Genomic DNA, 16,984 nt, shown 5'->3' with positions numbered 1-16,984 from the left:
ATATCGGGGAAATTACTTGAAATAATGTGTTTTATTAGTCACAACTGCATACAAATATGTGTTTTTTAGGAGATGGTCACACTGAAATGCTGACAATCCCTCACCCAAAAGAATGCAATTTCAGTGGAAATATGGGGAACCAAATTCAATATTAGCAAATGAGAGAATGTTGACATTGACCAACTCACCCATTCCTACCTAGTACTGTACATGCTTTGTCTAGATGCAGCCTCTATCATGCAGCTGGCATTCAAAGCAGGCAATACTGAAGTTAATGGAACAGGAGTCTGACCTGGGGCTTGCTCACCTTTAAGCATTACTTAAATCCACTTTTCCCACATTCAAATTAGCCAGAAGAAATATCAACCTCAAATATGCAGATGACACAACCTTGATGGCAGAAAGTGAGGAGGAATTATAGAACCTTTTAATGAAGCTGAAAGAGGAGAGCAAAAATATGGTCTGAAGCTCAACATCAAAAAAACTAAGATCATGGCCACTGGTCCCATCACCTCCTGGCAAATAGGAGGGGAAGAAACGGAGGCAGTGAGAGATTTTACTGTCTTGGGTTCCATCATCACTGCAGGTGGTGACAGCAGCCACGAAACTAAAATATGCCTGCTTCTTGGGAGAAAAGCAATGACAAACCTAGACAGTCTCTTTAAAAGCAGAGACATCACCTTGCCAACAAAGGTCCGTATAGTTAAAGCTATGGTTTTCCCAGTAGTGATGTATTGAAGTGAGAGCTGGACCATAAAGAAGGCTGATCGCCGAAGAATGGATGCTTTTGAATTATGGTGCTGGAGGAGACTCTTGAGAGTCCCATGGACTGCAAGAAGATCAAACCTCTCCATTCTTAAGGAAATCAGCCCTGAGTGCTCACTGGAAGCTGAGGCTCCAATACTTTGGCCACCTCATGAGAAGAGAAGACTCCCTGGAAAAGACCCTGATGTTGGGAAAGATGGAGGGCACAAGGAGAAGGGGACGACAGAGGATGAGATGGTTGGACAGTGTTCTCGAAGCTACCAGCATGAGTTTGACCAAACTGCGGGAGGCAGTGGAAGACAGGAGTGCCTGGCGTGCTCTGGTCCAGGGGGTCACGAAGAGGCGGACGCGACTAAACGACTAAACAACAACAAGCTGTTAATCCACTTTTCCCACATTCAGATTAGACCAAAGTTGTCCACACCCTCACATATTAGAATTTGTATATTTGAATTTGCATAGCCTTCCCCGTTCATGCCAGCAGGCATCCCCTTTTGTGTTTGTCCCTGCCTTCTAATTAGATTCTGTTGTGCCAATTAAGTACCAGCAGGGCATGTACATAGAGAGCTGCAGATGTGCCCTGTTGTTGTTGTTTAAAAAAAATCCCCACCCAAGAAGCAGGCAAAAACACACAGCTGTAAATTTGCTTGTGCAGTTTTCTGGTTGTGTGCAAATCTGACGGACCAAAGTAAAATTATTCCTCCATTCAATATCACCCCTGAAATAGTTACAAGTACAGCCAAAAAAGAAATGAAAGCATTGAGGAAGGTGTGGGTGTGGAAAGGGGAATAGCAGAAAGTGACAACTGAGCCTTTCACCCCAAAAGACTGGAAAAACCCAAGTGACATGGTTTGGAGCCTGCTTTTCCCCAACTTATTGGATTATCCCCATATCAGGTAAACCCTAATGTTCAGGTGGGAAGCATGAGATTGGTGTTGTTTGAGAATAATTTCATGTGGACTATGCAAATTAAATGGGAACACAAACAGCTGCAAACACACAATAAACTCCACTGTGGGCAGTCCCCTGAGTCTATGTTTCGGAAAGCCATGTGGTTCCCAGGAAGCTTATCAGGGATTCCTCAATGATAACACCAATAAGAGTGACAGCCTGAGTGACAGCATGCCTACTGCATCTTCCAATTTTGAGGTGGAAAGCTTTTGGTTCAAACTTTGCCTTTGCCACTGTTGCTCAGATTTAGCCACCCACAATATCAACCTGCCATACTGGATTGTTGTAAATGTTACAATACAATGTATGCGCTTTGAACATCCTAAACCACAGTACAAATGATTAATGTTAGTAGCAAATTTTAGAAGCCCTAGAAATAAAACATGATTATATAATCATACACACAAACACACATGTGGAAGTAGGACCCCTTTATTTGACAGATGTTCTGTCCTCCCCCGTGTATAGTATTTCCTGGTATAATTGATTAAGTATGAACCAGGGGAGCCAGTGCAATCAAGGGAGCTCAGATTCACAACAGACAAAAGGACCCATCAAAGTGCAGTGGACTGTGGGGTTCATATAGGTATTCTGCCTCTCTAGAGGCAGACTGAGAGTTGTGATGCTAATGAAACCAGCCGTTAAGGCACTTCCAGACTGTCCCTGCTTTCAGGTGCAGTCACGTCCCAACAAATTTGGGTTGCACAATTACAGTTGATTGGGAAGTCTCATTCAACAAGCCTACTTCCCCAAAAGATCAAGCATTTTGCAATATGAAAAGTGACAGGAAAATGCTGGGAAGTGTGGGGTAACATTTGCTTCGATGCGACGTCATGTGACTTTCCCACAAACAAATCAAAATGGGTGCTCATTTAAAAGCAATGTTGTCCAATCTTCCTGCAGACAAATCAGGATGAAGCTCAATCAGCAGGCTGCCTGACCCTGTGTAATATATCTGTATCACTAGTGTGATAGAGATTGCACACATGGTGTTGGTAGAACCCAGACAAAGCTTTCGCCAGCAGCGTGCCATATGTCTAATGGAGGGTTAAGAAGCATTTGAGCTCAGCTCAGAGATGGGGTGGTGAGGAGAGGTTGTGCCCGAATGCCATGTTCCGTGGCTGGGAGCAGCCTGTGGGTCTTGGGCATCTGTGGCTATGTGGAGCCAAGCTGGTGGTTCTGTGGCAGGCAGTGCGCCATGTCTGCCAGCTCAGCAGCCAGCGTGCCAAGAAATCCGCACGCTCCACAGGCAGGGGCTGGCACAAGGAGGTAGAGTTGATGAGCATGTGTGGGTTTTTCTCCCAGCCCTCCCTGCCCTAGCCTGCTGGACCTCCTCTCTCAGATATGAAGTTAGGAACCATGATGCCTCTCATTTACACTGACTACTTAACCCTTTCCATTGCCCCCACCATGCCTTGCAAAATTCTGACCTCCAGTGCCATTTTCCTTCACTCGATGATAGCCACCAACTCTCTCATAATACCGTTTAGTTGGATGCCTCTCCCTAAAAAGTATAAGCCTTTGATAACCCAGCTTCCTCCTCTTTTTTGCATTTAGCATCTTCTCTTTCGCAGGACTCTTTGAAAGGATCAAGGAGGCTTTGCTTAAACTAGCCGGTTTTTGTGGTTTCCTATCCCCCTTGGGGCCTCCCCACATAATTGCTTCCAAGGGTGGGATTGGATGCTCCTGGAGACGTTGCAGGATTTGCTGTCCCGGTTTGCAAACATTTATGCTGGCTTTGAATGAAAAGCTCTTCCAGTCTGCTCTGCTCATGTTTCATTCTCACTTTGGACAAACAAGCCAACCAAGTACCTTATGCCATCCATAACTAACAGCTTTGCTAGGATAAAAATAAGATAAAATAATGCAATGCTGGCTTGCTGGGCCACAGGCACAGATTTCAGTGGGCACCAGATCCAGTCTAACAGGAACTTGAGGGTCTCTGAGGTTAGCAAACTGAGAAGAGGGGTGGGAATTGGGGAGGGGCTGTAAATGCTGCAGGATTCTATCTCTAGCTAGGGGAGAGAGGTGGATTCCCCACAGTCAACAACAAGGGAAATAGGAGAATGAAAGCTTCTAAAAGAGGAGCTAGCGTCTAGCAGTATAGGATGGGAAAACGAGGCACAGTCCTGGGACAAAGGACAATGCAAAAAAACTGATAGGCGGTAGGTTCAGAATGGGCAGAACAAAAAGTACTTTTCTGCACAACCTCTGGTTAACTTAAGGAATTTGCTCCCATGAAGTGTAGTGATGATGGCTCAGACCGCTTTACAAGGGGATTAACCAAATGCATGGTGTAGGGTACTAGTGGCAATGAGCCACAAGAGATGAGTGAAACCTCCACATCCAGAGGCAACATACCTCTGAATATGAGATATGGACTTCATGTGGGATTTGGCTGACCACAGGATGCTAGATTAGATCCATCCGGCCTGAGCCAGCAGGGTTCTGTTTATGATGATCTTTTGTGATACCAAGTTGGTGCTGAGGATGCAGGAGTCAATGAGGAGGGCTGTGTGTGTGCCACAGGTCCATGGAGCAGAGGGATGGGGGTCGGGTGACATTGAGCTTCCTAAGAATCTTGACCTTCACTTCTCCTTTTTTAAACCCCAATATTTTTTAATTTGTGGTGGGCAGGAGTAGAAGTGCACCGAGCCACCCGTTAGGAACGTGCACACAATAAACATTTTCCTCTCTGCCCACTAGCAGGTTCAAGTTTCCTTGTGCACATAAAACATGCAACAAATTAACTAGGTGAAGGCAGTCCACCAGCACCCCTGCTACAATTCCCATACTGCCAAATGCTGTGACCAAGGACATTGCCCATTATCACCCAGTTCGCACATTTACATTTGTCCTCCTGACAAAGATGTACCTAGGGATCCTAAGGAATATTCACAGGACTGGCACAGTTGCTGGCAAAAAATCCAAACACACACACACACACACACACACACACACACACTCCTCCTTTATGACCTCCAAGGACCCTTCTGACTCTGGAAAGTTGCCCAACCCACTACTGTGTTCTTGCACCACCAGTGTTCCCTTCAATGGGGCTTTGTGCAAGAGAGCTTTGCGCATATCGAGCAAAGAGAAGACCCCGCCAAGGCAACCACCCCTTCAAAGGAGTTTGGAGACCCTGGTAATGGTGCAAGAATAACAGGAGACCTCAATGGATTGTTATGGCTGAGGTCAGAATGTGGCCCCGGCATCTATAAATTTTGCTACCAAGGAGAAGAAAGCCAGCAGCAACAGCCTGGGAACCCTGAAGATTGTTCGAGGGAACGAGAGCGAAAACCAAGGAATCCTGCCTTGTTCTTGAAGGGTTAGGCAGCTGCCAAGCAGATGAAAGTAACAAACAGAAACCTGAGAACTACAGAGTTTAAGAGCAAGCTGTTAACAGCCCAATTCTCATCAGCTTGTGGGGAAGGGGAGCAGAGTTGAGGGAAGTGGCAGCGACAGGCAGCAGATAAGAATTCCAGTGTAGATAGATGGACAGAAAGACAGATACACACAAACACACTGCAGTGAAAGTCATATCTATATGAGGCTTAGGGCAGAGGGAGGGTGCCAAGCAGACGTCTCCCGTGGTTGGAGGGGACGTCCAGGACTCCTGGGTTCTGTTCCCCATCACTAAAAAGAAACTAGTATAAGGTTTTAGGGCTTTGGGGGGGAGGGTAAATGAAGTAATAGTAAATATGGTAAGGGTAGACTCAGAAGGCAACATTCCTAGAGGAGAATGGGATTTCATGAATTAAGTTCTAATGGTTAGAGCAAGGGAGCCCTGGAAGTGAAGGTTTAGTGAGAGCAAGGGAGTCTAGCGCACAAGTTCATGGCTTTCATCCCCTTGACTGCAATCCCTGTGTGGTCCATTCATTAACTCAACCACCACAGGGACAGTCCGTGTGAAAAACTTTGCCAGACACCCTGGGGATGGAGGGAGCGGGGTGCAGAAGGAAAAGAAAAGGTACCTTTGGGTCAGAATGTGGTCCTGGGTGTCACAACCTGGGGCAGACTTTCTTCTCTAGCCAAATGCCTGCTTCCTTCTGCCTTTAAATCCCCTTCTTCTTCTTTCTTCCTCTTCCCTGACTCTGTGGGTTTTGCTTTTTCTTCTTTGCTGCTGCAGACGGGAGCTGTGTGTGTCAAGCCCTTCTCACGGGGCTGGAGGAGACTGCGCTGCGCTGGAGGGACGGGAGAGGAGTTGACTTCCCTTGTAGGCAAGCTGGTTTCAATGAGGTACAGCACGCTCTCTACGCACACAAACACTCCCTCCCCAAAAAATGACTTCAGGGGCTGAACCGTCATGTGGTTTCCATCAACCACCTGCCAAAAGGATGGGGGGGGGAGGAATTAAAAGAGAGAGAAAACCACCCAGCCTCAAGGATGGAAGTTTTCAGCCGCCCCCTCCTCTGTCCAAAATGGCAGGCTTTCTTGTCAGTTCTTATTTTCAAAGTAGCCACATGAGTGAGTGAGTGGGCCAGGAGGGTGGTGAGGAAACAAAACTGACACCCCAGCCCACCCCCTAAATAATAATAATAATGGGGGCAGGGTAGGATTTGGTCACCAAACTCTGACTATGTGGTGCCAGAGAGGATGGGCTTTTGTGTTGGTTTAAGGCCATGCAAAATATTTGTCTTCCCCTGAGTGGAAGAAACTGACCAGCGATAAAGATGAAAGGGGGGAAACCATTTTGTTGGTAAGGAACTGGGCATATGCTGTTTTAGGCCTCTGAACAAACAATGGGCAGAATAAGACAAAGAGCCAGAGAAACAAGATTGCGATAGGAGGGGATTAAGGAGATCAATAAACATGGGGAGAGGGGGGAATGCTCTTCAGTTGCATAGCCCGTGGATGAATGGCTTTAGAGGGAGACAGAGAGAATGTGAGACAAGAATGGCTGGATCAGTTTGCAGATCCATCTAATCCCAGAGATGGGAAATTTATGGCCGCCTAGATATTGTTGGACAGCCACCCTGCCAGTCCCACCCAGCATGGCCAGTCGTTAGGGGAGATGGGAGTTACATTCCCAACAATATGTGTAGGGCCAGTGTCCGCCCTTTTCCAGTTGTGGGCAGTTGGAGGATCTGGAAGTTCGTAAGCGGAGCAGTGGAAGAGACTCCCTTGGAAGGTGGTGGGTCCTTCATGGGATCCTTCATCCAACGGGGGTTGGGTGGCCCTCTGTCAGGGATACTTTGGCTGTGGATCCTGCATTGCAAGATCCCCCCTAGATCAGGGGTCTGCAACCTTTAAGACAAAAAGAGCCACTTGGACCCGTTTCCGAAGGAAAAAAAACCTGGGAGCCGCAAAACTCGTCATTATAAACATAACTTTTTTGTCCCTTTTTTAAATTATTTCTTTTTTTGACCCCTCAGAATTACTCCTCCTCATAGAAATGAACATTAAATTAACAAGTTGCCTTTTTGTGTGTGTGTGTTCTTCACTCCCCTTCAAAACAGTGACCAGCGTACATGCCCCCTTTCAATGCAGTGACCAGTGTACATGCCCCTTACAATGTAGCGGGCGGGCGGGAAGGTGACGTTGGGATGGTGCGTGACTGACGCACGCACCGCCCCCATGCGATGTCACAGCCAGTACAGCGCTCGCCACAGTGGGGAGTGTCGGGGCGCACAATGCTCCCCTCGCTAGTATCCGCCCCGGAGCCGCGGCAAAGGTGTAAAAGAGCCACATGCGGCTCCGGAGCCGCGGGTTGCAGACCCCTGCACTAGATGGTCCTGGGGGTCCCTTGCAACTCTACCATTCTGGGATTCTGAGAAGGCTGACTCAGCCAAAGAACGGAACACACTGGACAGGGAAAGCTGTAGAATCAGGAGGTTTAAAGGATTTTCCTGCCCTGTTCATATCATACCACATTGCTGCCCCCAAAGAGTACACTTGCAAGTTGCCCACATCTTGGGCAATTGCCTATTTTCAATCTCTTGCTCCTTCCTTAGGAGGAGGCGGTCTTCCCACACCAGCGCTCTTGCACAGCTCCCATTTGTTTCAATGGGGCTTACACGGGAGAGCCTCTTGCTGGGTTGTGTCCATCACTGGTAAAATGGCACTGTACAACTACAGTTGAGTACATCAGGCCATTTGACTGATGTCTGGGTGAAAGAGCAGCCCTTTCAGGTTACCTTTCGCTGTGGCTTGCTGTCAGTTGAAGAGGAGCAAGACAACAGGTCAATGGAAGTGCTTGCATCAAATGAGCCTTTGATGCCAGTGCCCCTCCAGCCCAAGGATGTGGCACAGCCATCCTCAAACTTGGAGGACTCCATTTCAGAAGACCCAGAGAGGTCAGAATGAGAGACTCTTACCCCCCCCCACTCTTTCTAAGTACAGGTCTGTGCTTAAAAGCTCCATGTCTGAGCAGTTTTTGTTGTTGCTGCTGTTGCCACAAAGCATTCCCCACAAAAACCCGCACCTTAGTGCTCAATCAGAGCAAATGTCAATTTGGGTTTTCAGTGGATTGCTGCTTGCTCCTATTGTATGTTAAAAAGCATGTCTTCATGGGGAAAGCTCTGCGGCAACAAAAGGACACTCGGATAAAAAGTTTTAAAGCACAGATTGTGCCTGGAAAGAGTGGAGGAAAGGTAAGCGTGGATAAGATCTTAGAGTGGGTTAGGCCCAGCGGGGGCAAGGCTAGCAATTAGGATACAGTTGCTGTTGTTGTTGCTGTTGTTGTTGCTGTTGCTGCTCCTTAAGGCTCAGTGTCAGGTTTTTTCCTGATGAACTAACCACTCCAGGTCCATGTTCCTAAAGTCCTGCCCAAAACTCGCCTTTCTCCAGCTAGTCTGCCTTGCACCTAGCCTGGACAGAATAGATCAAGAGACCAAATAATATATTCCCTTGCTGCAATTACTCACACACCACCACCTACCCTGCAATCTGTGCATTATAAACTACAGCATTATTTATGTGTTATTTCTATTTCTAACCATGCCCCAATTCACCTTATGGTCCTAGGACAAGGTACAGACAAAATCACTATAATCATTACATTCAAATGTACTAGAGCACAATCAAAATTTAAAAATAAAAAAATATATAATCAGAGAATAACACTTGTATCGTCCCTCCACCCAAAGGCCTGGATGAGAAGGTTCATCTTAACCTGTGGCTGAAATATATATTGCAATGGAGCCAGATGCACCTGGGGGGCAGGTGCTCTAGCCTGAGGCCCCCTCTCAGAAGGCCTCTGGTGTCCTTAAACAAGAGCAGGCATGAAACTGCTAAGAGATGCTTGCTGAGGAACTAGTTCCAGGTGACAGAAGCAACCAAACCATATCACAGGCTGCAGGGGAAAGCAAGTCCTCCCTGAACCCTCCCATGAGGTACAGTGGCTGAATCCCCTCAGGTAATGTAAAAGGGCAGCAAATGTTATGGTTTTTGTCCCTGCTTATCCCATATAATCTAAACCAGGGGTGGGCAAACTTCAAGTCTGCAAGATCGACTTCTATTCTTTACTACAACTCCAAGATCCACCACCTGGAACTAGTTGCAAAAGAAGTAGATTTGGAATTAAATAATCCTGAGTTAAGGGATTTATTTTGAGTATCAGAGCCGAAAAGATCAATTGTCAGACTTGAATATAAGGCAACTTACTACGAACCTATTAAAATCTACTCCTAGTTATCCCCACCAGCAAACATTTCAGCGTTGTAATTTCTCTGATGATCCATTTGTTGTTGCCATGGTTAAACAACTGGAAGTCAGAAATCCCAATCTACTTTCTGCCCACTCCTGAATTACAGTGGTACCTCGGGTTAAGTACTTAATTTGTTCCGGAGGTCCATTCTTAACCTGAAACTGTTCTTAACCTGAAGCACCACTTTAGCTAATGGAGCCTCCTGCTGCCACTGCGCCGCCGCTGCACGATTTCTGTTCTCATCCTGAAGCAAAGTTCTTAACCTGAAGACTATTTCTGGGTTAGCGGAATCTGTAACCTGAAGCGTATGTAACATGAAGCGTATGTAACCTGAGGTACCACTGTACAGGCTGTGTATATACCATACACTTAAAGCACACTCCCGCCTGCAATGAATCCTGGAAATTGTAGTTTACCCTTCACAGACCTACAATTCCCAGCACCCTTAACCTCCAGTTCCCAGGATTCTTTGCAGGGGTTTCTGCTTTAAATGGATAGTATGGAGGCAGCCATAGACTGTGGAACAGTTTACATGCAGATAGAAGGTATTTGCCACTGGGGGCCGGGGGGGGGGGAGCTGCTTAGGTTTGTGTACTGGTCCCGAGAGAAGATTAGAAAAGCAATTTTGTACATTTTGATGCTAAATTCCTGAATTCCTTAATGTGTCATGCCAGATTTGTTGAAAATACTTTCTCTTACTCCATGTAATATAAAATCTTTATTTTATTCATGCACAAAGGTATATACTGCCTAATAAAGAATACTGCAAAGAACACAAGAATAGAACATAAGAATAGATTATGTATCTATGTGTGTATGTGTAGATAGATAGATAGATAGATAGATAGATAGATAGATAGATATAGATATGAATAAAATGAATCGCATAAAACAGCTCTATTTGCACTCAGGGAAAGCCTATGCAATATAAATAAGTTATCTTCCCATATCCATTTAGCTCTACATGCCATGGGGGGTGGGAATATCTGCCACCAAATGTCAAGTGCAGAGTGAGAGAGGTTTACGTAAGTGATTTTGGCCCATTGCCCCTTCTCCTGTTCAGCTGATGTTCTTACAGTGTCTGTGTGTGTAAAAAAATTTAAATCCTCACTGGGTCTTACGAGATGCTGTGGACATGACTAGTTCACAAACCAGCTCTTCACCCTACTGAGAACATTTCCCCCTAATTTTGTGACTTTGTTTATAGTTCATTTTGATTTGTGGAAAGAGGGCATTCCTAGAACAGCCGTGTGCCTGGGAGTTCAGGGCTCTTTTGGTCAAGAGCTTTTGATCTCTGGAAGCCCTGGGTTGAGGGTTCAGAGGCAAGGCAAGGGGGGCTGGGAAATGGGGCTTTGGGAAGACTTTGGATTTGTTGGTGGCTTTGCGGTTTTTAAAGCATCCCCATTAACATCTCCCTTTGCAATCTTCTAAATCATGTGTATGTGTGTGCTGTTGCCCATACATATGGTTACCCACCAACCTTATCTCTGAGATTCTGGGGGTTGCAGGCATGCTTACCCAGGGCTAGTGTTTCCTTGGGGAATGAGGCACAATGGGGGCTAGGGTGTCTTTATGATATATGGTTTTATTTACATATATACAACTTGAGCCTACCTATGGAGGGGCTCACAGCAGCAGCAGCAGCACCCCAAAAAGGGCCAGCTTATTCCAGAATCACATCAGCATCCCTTCTCTGCAGCCTCTCTTGCTCTATAGCCGGGGCCGGCGAGGTTTACCTCGCCTGGGCTGGTTCACTCCAGCGGAGATCCCTCTGTGGGCCGGATTGCGTGCGCATGATTTCCAGCGTCTGCATCTACGTCTGTGCAGACGTAATTTCCAGTGCCATGGAAGCGAGTCCCCGCGCCGTGCTGCACCGGTTAAACGACCCCCGTGGGCGGCCTGTGGCCCATGGGCCTTAGGTTGCTGACCCCTGCTCTACAGGGCACGTCCAGCTAAATTCTTCCTCTCTGCTTCCTGGTTACATCGCTTCCACTCCCCTTCCCTAAACTATGCTCTCTTTATCTACAGAGGGAGGAACTAAAGCAGGGGTCAGCAAACTTTTTCAGCGGGGGGCCGGTCCACTGTCCCTCAGACCTTGTGGGGGGCTGGACTATATTTTTTGGGGAGGAAATGAACAAATTCCTATGCCCCACAAATAACCCAGAGATGCATTTTAAATAAAAGGACACATTCTACTCATGTAAAAACACGCTGATTCCCAGACCATCCGCAGGTCGGATTTAGAAGGCAATTGTGCCGGATCCAGCCCCTGGGCCTTAGTTTGCCTACCCATGAACTAGAGGGCTCCATTCATTTGCATTCTGACACCTACTTCCTTTTTGCTTTGCCCTCCTAAGAGTTAATCCGCCGAGGCAGTCCTCTCACAAAGAAGTTTGTTTGACTTATTGACACTTGTTGATTTGGCTAGGATTACCATGTCCAATACACAACCCAGGAAATGTGCCTCATGTAATTATCTTTTACATGTGCTAATTAGGTAAAGGACCCCGGACAGTTAAGTCCAGTCAAAAGTGACTATGGGGTTGTGGCGCTCATCTCGCTTTTCTGGCCAAGGGAGCTGGTGTTTGTCCGCAGACAGCTTTCCGGGTCATGTGGCCAGCATGACTAAACCACTTCTGGCGCAATGGGACACCATAAAGAGTGCCAGAGTGCATGGAAATGCCGTTTACTTTCCTGCTGCAGCAGTACCTGTTTATCTACTTGCACTGGTGTGCTTTCGAACTGCTAGGTTGGCAGAAGCTGGGACAGAGAAATGGGAGCTCTCCCCGTTGTGCGGATTCAAACTGCCGACCCTCCAATCAGCAAGCCCAAGAGGCTCCGTAGCTTCCTTAGATTCTAACCCTGGATAGTATGACACATAGCTTTATAACCCCCAAACTTGTTATAATAAGAGCTCACAATATTTTCTGGCCCTTGCATGCATTGTGGTGGCCTCTTCATCTTCTTCACTGTGGGAGCTGGTTCCAGCTGCGTTTGGATAGCAGCTGCAGGAATGTAGGCCAAATTGGACATGACGCCAGCAGGAACATTCCTGATGTGATCTTTGATCCCTGCAGGGTTTTTTGCTTTATTCCCCAGGAATCTCATATTCTTATGAAGATATTCTCTATCCCTCTTGCCTTGCCCCTCCTGAACATCCCTCATGAATCTACTGCTGTTTTGAGTTGAGCAGACTAACAACAGGCCTGGGGTGCCTCAAGGCCAAAAGAAACGTGACGGTGGCAGCCACGCTTGCCCCTCACGTGTCTGCCTTCTCCGTGTATAAAGGCCTGGGGTCTATTTTTAATATCAAAAGGGGCGTAAAGGAAGGGAGCCACCCACACCCCTTCCTTACATCCTCAGCTTGTCTCCCCTACCCAGCCCCATTTGGTAGGCATGATGCTCTTAGAACAGGGGTTCCCAATCTGTGGTCAGGGAACCACCAGTGGTCCATGAGCCTGAACTCCATTGTGTACACTGTACAGCATCACAATTGCCCCAAGTGGTCTGCAAAGATCCTCAGCAATCAGCAGTTTTCAACCGGTCTAGGGAGGGTGGAAAGGAGTTCGGGAACCATTGCCTTAGAACAGCCTGCAGCCTGCCAATATCATTCCACTCAGAGTTAAAAATCACAGGCACCGTAAGGTGTGTGCATGTCCAATTGCAAATAGTGATTTATAAAATACAGATTGAAATCTGAAATGACTAATTCTGAATTGATTTAATACAAAGGAAAATTTAACAAAAGTAATAAATTATGCAAATAATTTTAATCTAAAAAATGAAAGACAAAATAAAGATTTCCGCCCCCCAGGGCATCCACCCCATATGAGCCTGCATGAGTGAAGCAGGCCTTCCCATATGGAGGTATTCAATTCCTGCTCCCTATCCTGCTTATGCAACAGGACTTTCCTCCTCTCCTCCCCCCCATGCACACCCCACGTTCTCCCAAATATTCTCTCCATAAGTTTGGGGGAAACCCTAGAATGGATTTAGAGAGCATGAGCAGGGAGAAGAGGGGGAGAACACTGCATTGCACAAGCAGAAGTCCTTGTGGAAATGCAACCTGGGCTTTGGAAATCGAATGGGGTGGGAGCCTGGGAGTTTGCCCTCCAATTTTATTTAGGTTAGGAACAGCCTACAGGGTATAAACCTGGCATTCCTGTTCTCTCAGGCAAACTAATGACACTGCGCCCCCACCCCCATGTCCCACATGAAATGTTCCTTCCTTTTCCTCTCCTCAGAATTCCTCAGATGTTTTCTTTAATTAAGAACTTCCCGATTCTCCCTTGAAATTGCATTGTAAGTGAAATTCCCTGGCAACTCTGAAGCACCCTGTAGGGGGATTGTGTGGAATAAAATGACACCTAGTTGCTGGACTTCTTGTCACCTGAGATGGCACAATGATTGGATACTGGGGCCGAGCCCTATTGGTAAAGAGTTAACCATTATGGTGGCAAGCGACTGAGTTTGGTTTGAGGTTGCAAATGAACTCCTCCTCCTGAGTCACCCAGATCCCTTTCCGTGTGGTTCTGCTCCCTGTCTATCTCAGCAGCAACAACAGCTCTGCATTCTTTGCATTCTGGGAGTGCTCAGCCCCTCCCCAGCTCCCCTTTTTTTCTTGGTAATTAGCTGCACCAGCTTCCTCCAAATTTGTTCTCTTGCTTTTTCCTGCCTCCCCCCCCCCCCCGCGGTGCAAATCTAAGAGCTGCATTCGGGTGGGTTAACACAGCCTTGATCCAAGCAAGAGGCCTCAAAGGAAGGTCTTGCTTTTGGGAAACCAGGCGTGAAGAATCGTACCCACAGCCTTGGCCAGGACTGTTTCACTGTAATTACAGAGAAATGTCATTTTGGATAGAATGTCTCTAAATTCGGGTGGGTGGAAGCAATACGGGCACAACGTGAGCCCTGATGGATCAGACCCGATTCCCAACAAAATGCCTATGGGAAGTCAACAGGACAAGCCCCCCTGTGGTGCTGCTCCCCAGCTATTGTATTCAGTGGTAAGTGCCTCTGAATATGGAGGGTTCATATAGCCAGCCCTCTTCCTTAATCTTTCTGCTCCGGATGTTGCTGGACTCCAACTCCCATCAGCCTCAGCCAGCATGGCCAAAGGTCAAAGGTGATGGGGGTTTTATCTTGTGAACCACCCTGAGATTTTCAGATGAAGGGTGCTATATTATTATTAATATTAATTAATTAATTAATTAATTAATTAATTATAAATAGACCAACAACATGAGGATCACAGGTTCCCCATCCCCAGTACCAGGTGTGCCAACTCTGGGGGGCTGAGGTGTCTTCAGCCTCCTCAATATGCACCATTTTACACAGCGTCAGGAGAGGGGTGTGACCTCATGTGATGTGTGTGTGACATCACACGTGTGACACACATTGTCCCCCCAATCTTGGGGGCAACCCGGCACCTCTGACCAATACATCCCCATATATCCTTTTGCCAGAACTGAGCATTTAAATTTTAAACATTTTCAGTTTTTGCTAAAGATGTACAAAAATTAGAGAGTAAAGAATATTTGAAGAAGGCTTTCACCTTGTGAAGAAGTGATTGGAAAGGGAGCAGGCAAAAAAGGGGTGCTAATCACATATGCATTCATTTATCATGGAAGTTATGATATACATAACTGGGTTAAAGATTTGGGAGCAGCTCATTGGAATTTCAACAGACTAAACCAGAGGCCATCACCCTTTTCAGGCTTGTGGCTCATTTCCAAACAGGGGAAACTGTTGTGGGTATCTCACACAGACACAAAAAAATTGTATCGAATGCTAGTTAACTCCGCTGAAGTTAATGGGCATGCCTAACTTCATTATTTTCAATGAATCTACTTAGAGCTTAGCTCAATACAACCGACACAGGTTCTATGGCTTTTTTTGAGCCTAATTTCAGAGGGGGGGGGGACCCAGTGGGTGCCAAGGAAGACCCACAGGCACTGCATTGGCAACCCCTTGGCTAGACAGTTTTTGATGTTGCTTTTTTGATAATGTTTTAAGGCAGACTTTAAAAAGCAAGAAATAACAAATGTATTGCTCCAATAATGTTAAGCAACAACTCGCCATTCTCATTCTCTTCACATCTTGGCTGCTCCCCAAAGAGCTACTTTAGGCTGCCTCGGGGCATTCCCTGTGCTCGGTGGGATTTTTTATCTTTGATGAGTAGATTTTCCCTCTCCAAACCCCCCAACTAATTTGGAAACTCACTCAAATATAAAAGCAATCTGCTGGGCAATGCTGGAAGAGCGGCGGTGGGGGGGCGACGACTATTGTTCATTAAACACAAACTCATTGCCTGGTCCATCCTTCCTTCATCCCCCCACCTCAGTCATAAGCCCTAAGGATAGGGTCTTGTGGCCCTCTAGGTGTTCTTGGACTGCTCTTCCCAGAAGCCCCAGAAGCCAGCAGGGCCAATGGTGAGGGTTGGTTGGAGCTGTGGTCCAACAAGACCTGAAGGGCCTCAGATTCACCACCCCTGCCCTAAAGCATCTTCAGTGGTACCTCGGGTTAAGTCCGTTCTTAACCTGAAGCTGTTCGTAACCTGAAGCACCACTTTAGCTAATGGGGCCTCCTGCTGCTGCTGCGCCGCTGGAGCACGATTTCTGTTCTCATCCTGAAGCAAAGTTCTTAACCCGAGGTACTATTTCTGGTCTGTGACCTGAAGCGTATGTAACCTTAAGTGTCTGTAACCTGAGGTACCACTGTATCTTTGGGAATGTTGGGGAACTGTGTGTTCCATAGAAGTACACAGTCTTCTCCTTTCCACCTTGCCTCCCTACTGCAAAGGGGCTTGCAATCTAGAATTCAACACAGGGAAAACAACTGAGGAAGGGGAGAGAAACCTCAGTTGTTTTCCCTGTGTTGAATTCTAGATTGCAAGCCCCTTTGCAGCAGGGACCCACCCTCTGTCACTGGTTCTGGCACCACCAGCTGCTGGCCTCCCTGCCTTCCTTCCTACTGGTCCCAAGGAACACCACCAGCCACCACCACCTAGTATACATTTGTAAATAAAAAGATCCTACTAATGTGCCAAGAGTCTCTAGTGCTCCTGCCTCCCTCACGAGGAAGTGAGAAGTGCAAAACACTCCTGTGCTGGAAGGGCAAAACAGCAGAGAGTCCCTCTGTCTCCTGAGCTACGTTTGCTGGGAAGCCTCTGGGCTGTGGTCAGGGGGCTTCTCAGACTCCGTGCTTGTGATCAAGGGCCTTTTACGCAAGTAGAAGAGTAGGAAGGGGAGACTTTTCGCTTCCACCAAAATCCTGAGCTGCGAAGAGGACAATGGGTGTGGGAGGCACCAAAGGGGAGGCTGGCACTGCTGCTGCCCCCAACAAGACCTTTGCAGTAATAGTGTCCAGATGTGCCTCAATTGCCTTTGCTCAGGCTGGGGTCTTTCTGCTCTTGAGTGTGGGCCTCTCTGCCAAGGACACAGACCTGCCTGGTGAGTCCGGGATGCAGCTGTGGGTGGCCCTCATTGCACTCAAAGGCAACCCAAAGGGAGCTGTGAAGGACACCTGCGTGAGAGATGAATGGATGGATTGGAGAAGAAGGGAAAAGATTGGGGGGAGGGATTGCTGCTTGAAATGATGCATTTGAAAAGTCAGCACTTGGAA

General features: G+C 47.1%; 1 protein-coding gene and 1 long non-coding RNA gene across 2 annotated transcripts in view; one reads left to right on the top strand and one right to left on the bottom strand.

The window, feature by feature from the left end:
- Positions 1–5,934, bottom strand: part of BGN (biglycan) — a 54,960-nt gene extending 49,026 nt beyond the window's left edge. Inside the window, exon 1 of the mRNA XM_081177214.1 lies at positions 5,691–5,934. The gene's annotated coding sequence lies outside the window, so the exon portion shown is untranslated. The remainder of the gene's footprint in view (positions 1–5,690) is intronic.
- LOC308577191 lies at positions 5,847–16,409 on the top strand. Its single transcript, XR_014003505.1, has 2 exons — positions 5,847–5,955; positions 16,249–16,409. It is a non-coding gene; the product is annotated as an uncharacterized lncRNA (long non-coding RNA).
- The last annotated feature ends 575 nt before the right edge of the window (positions 16,410–16,984 follow it).

Source organism: Podarcis bocagei (assembly GCF_964188305.1).
Source record: "Podarcis bocagei genome assembly, chromosome: 17".
Classification (NCBI taxonomy): Eukaryota; Metazoa; Chordata; class Lepidosauria; order Squamata; family Lacertidae; genus Podarcis; species Podarcis bocagei.
Note: the sequence above shows the minus strand (reverse complement) of the source record. Positions and strands in the feature narration are given on the sequence as shown.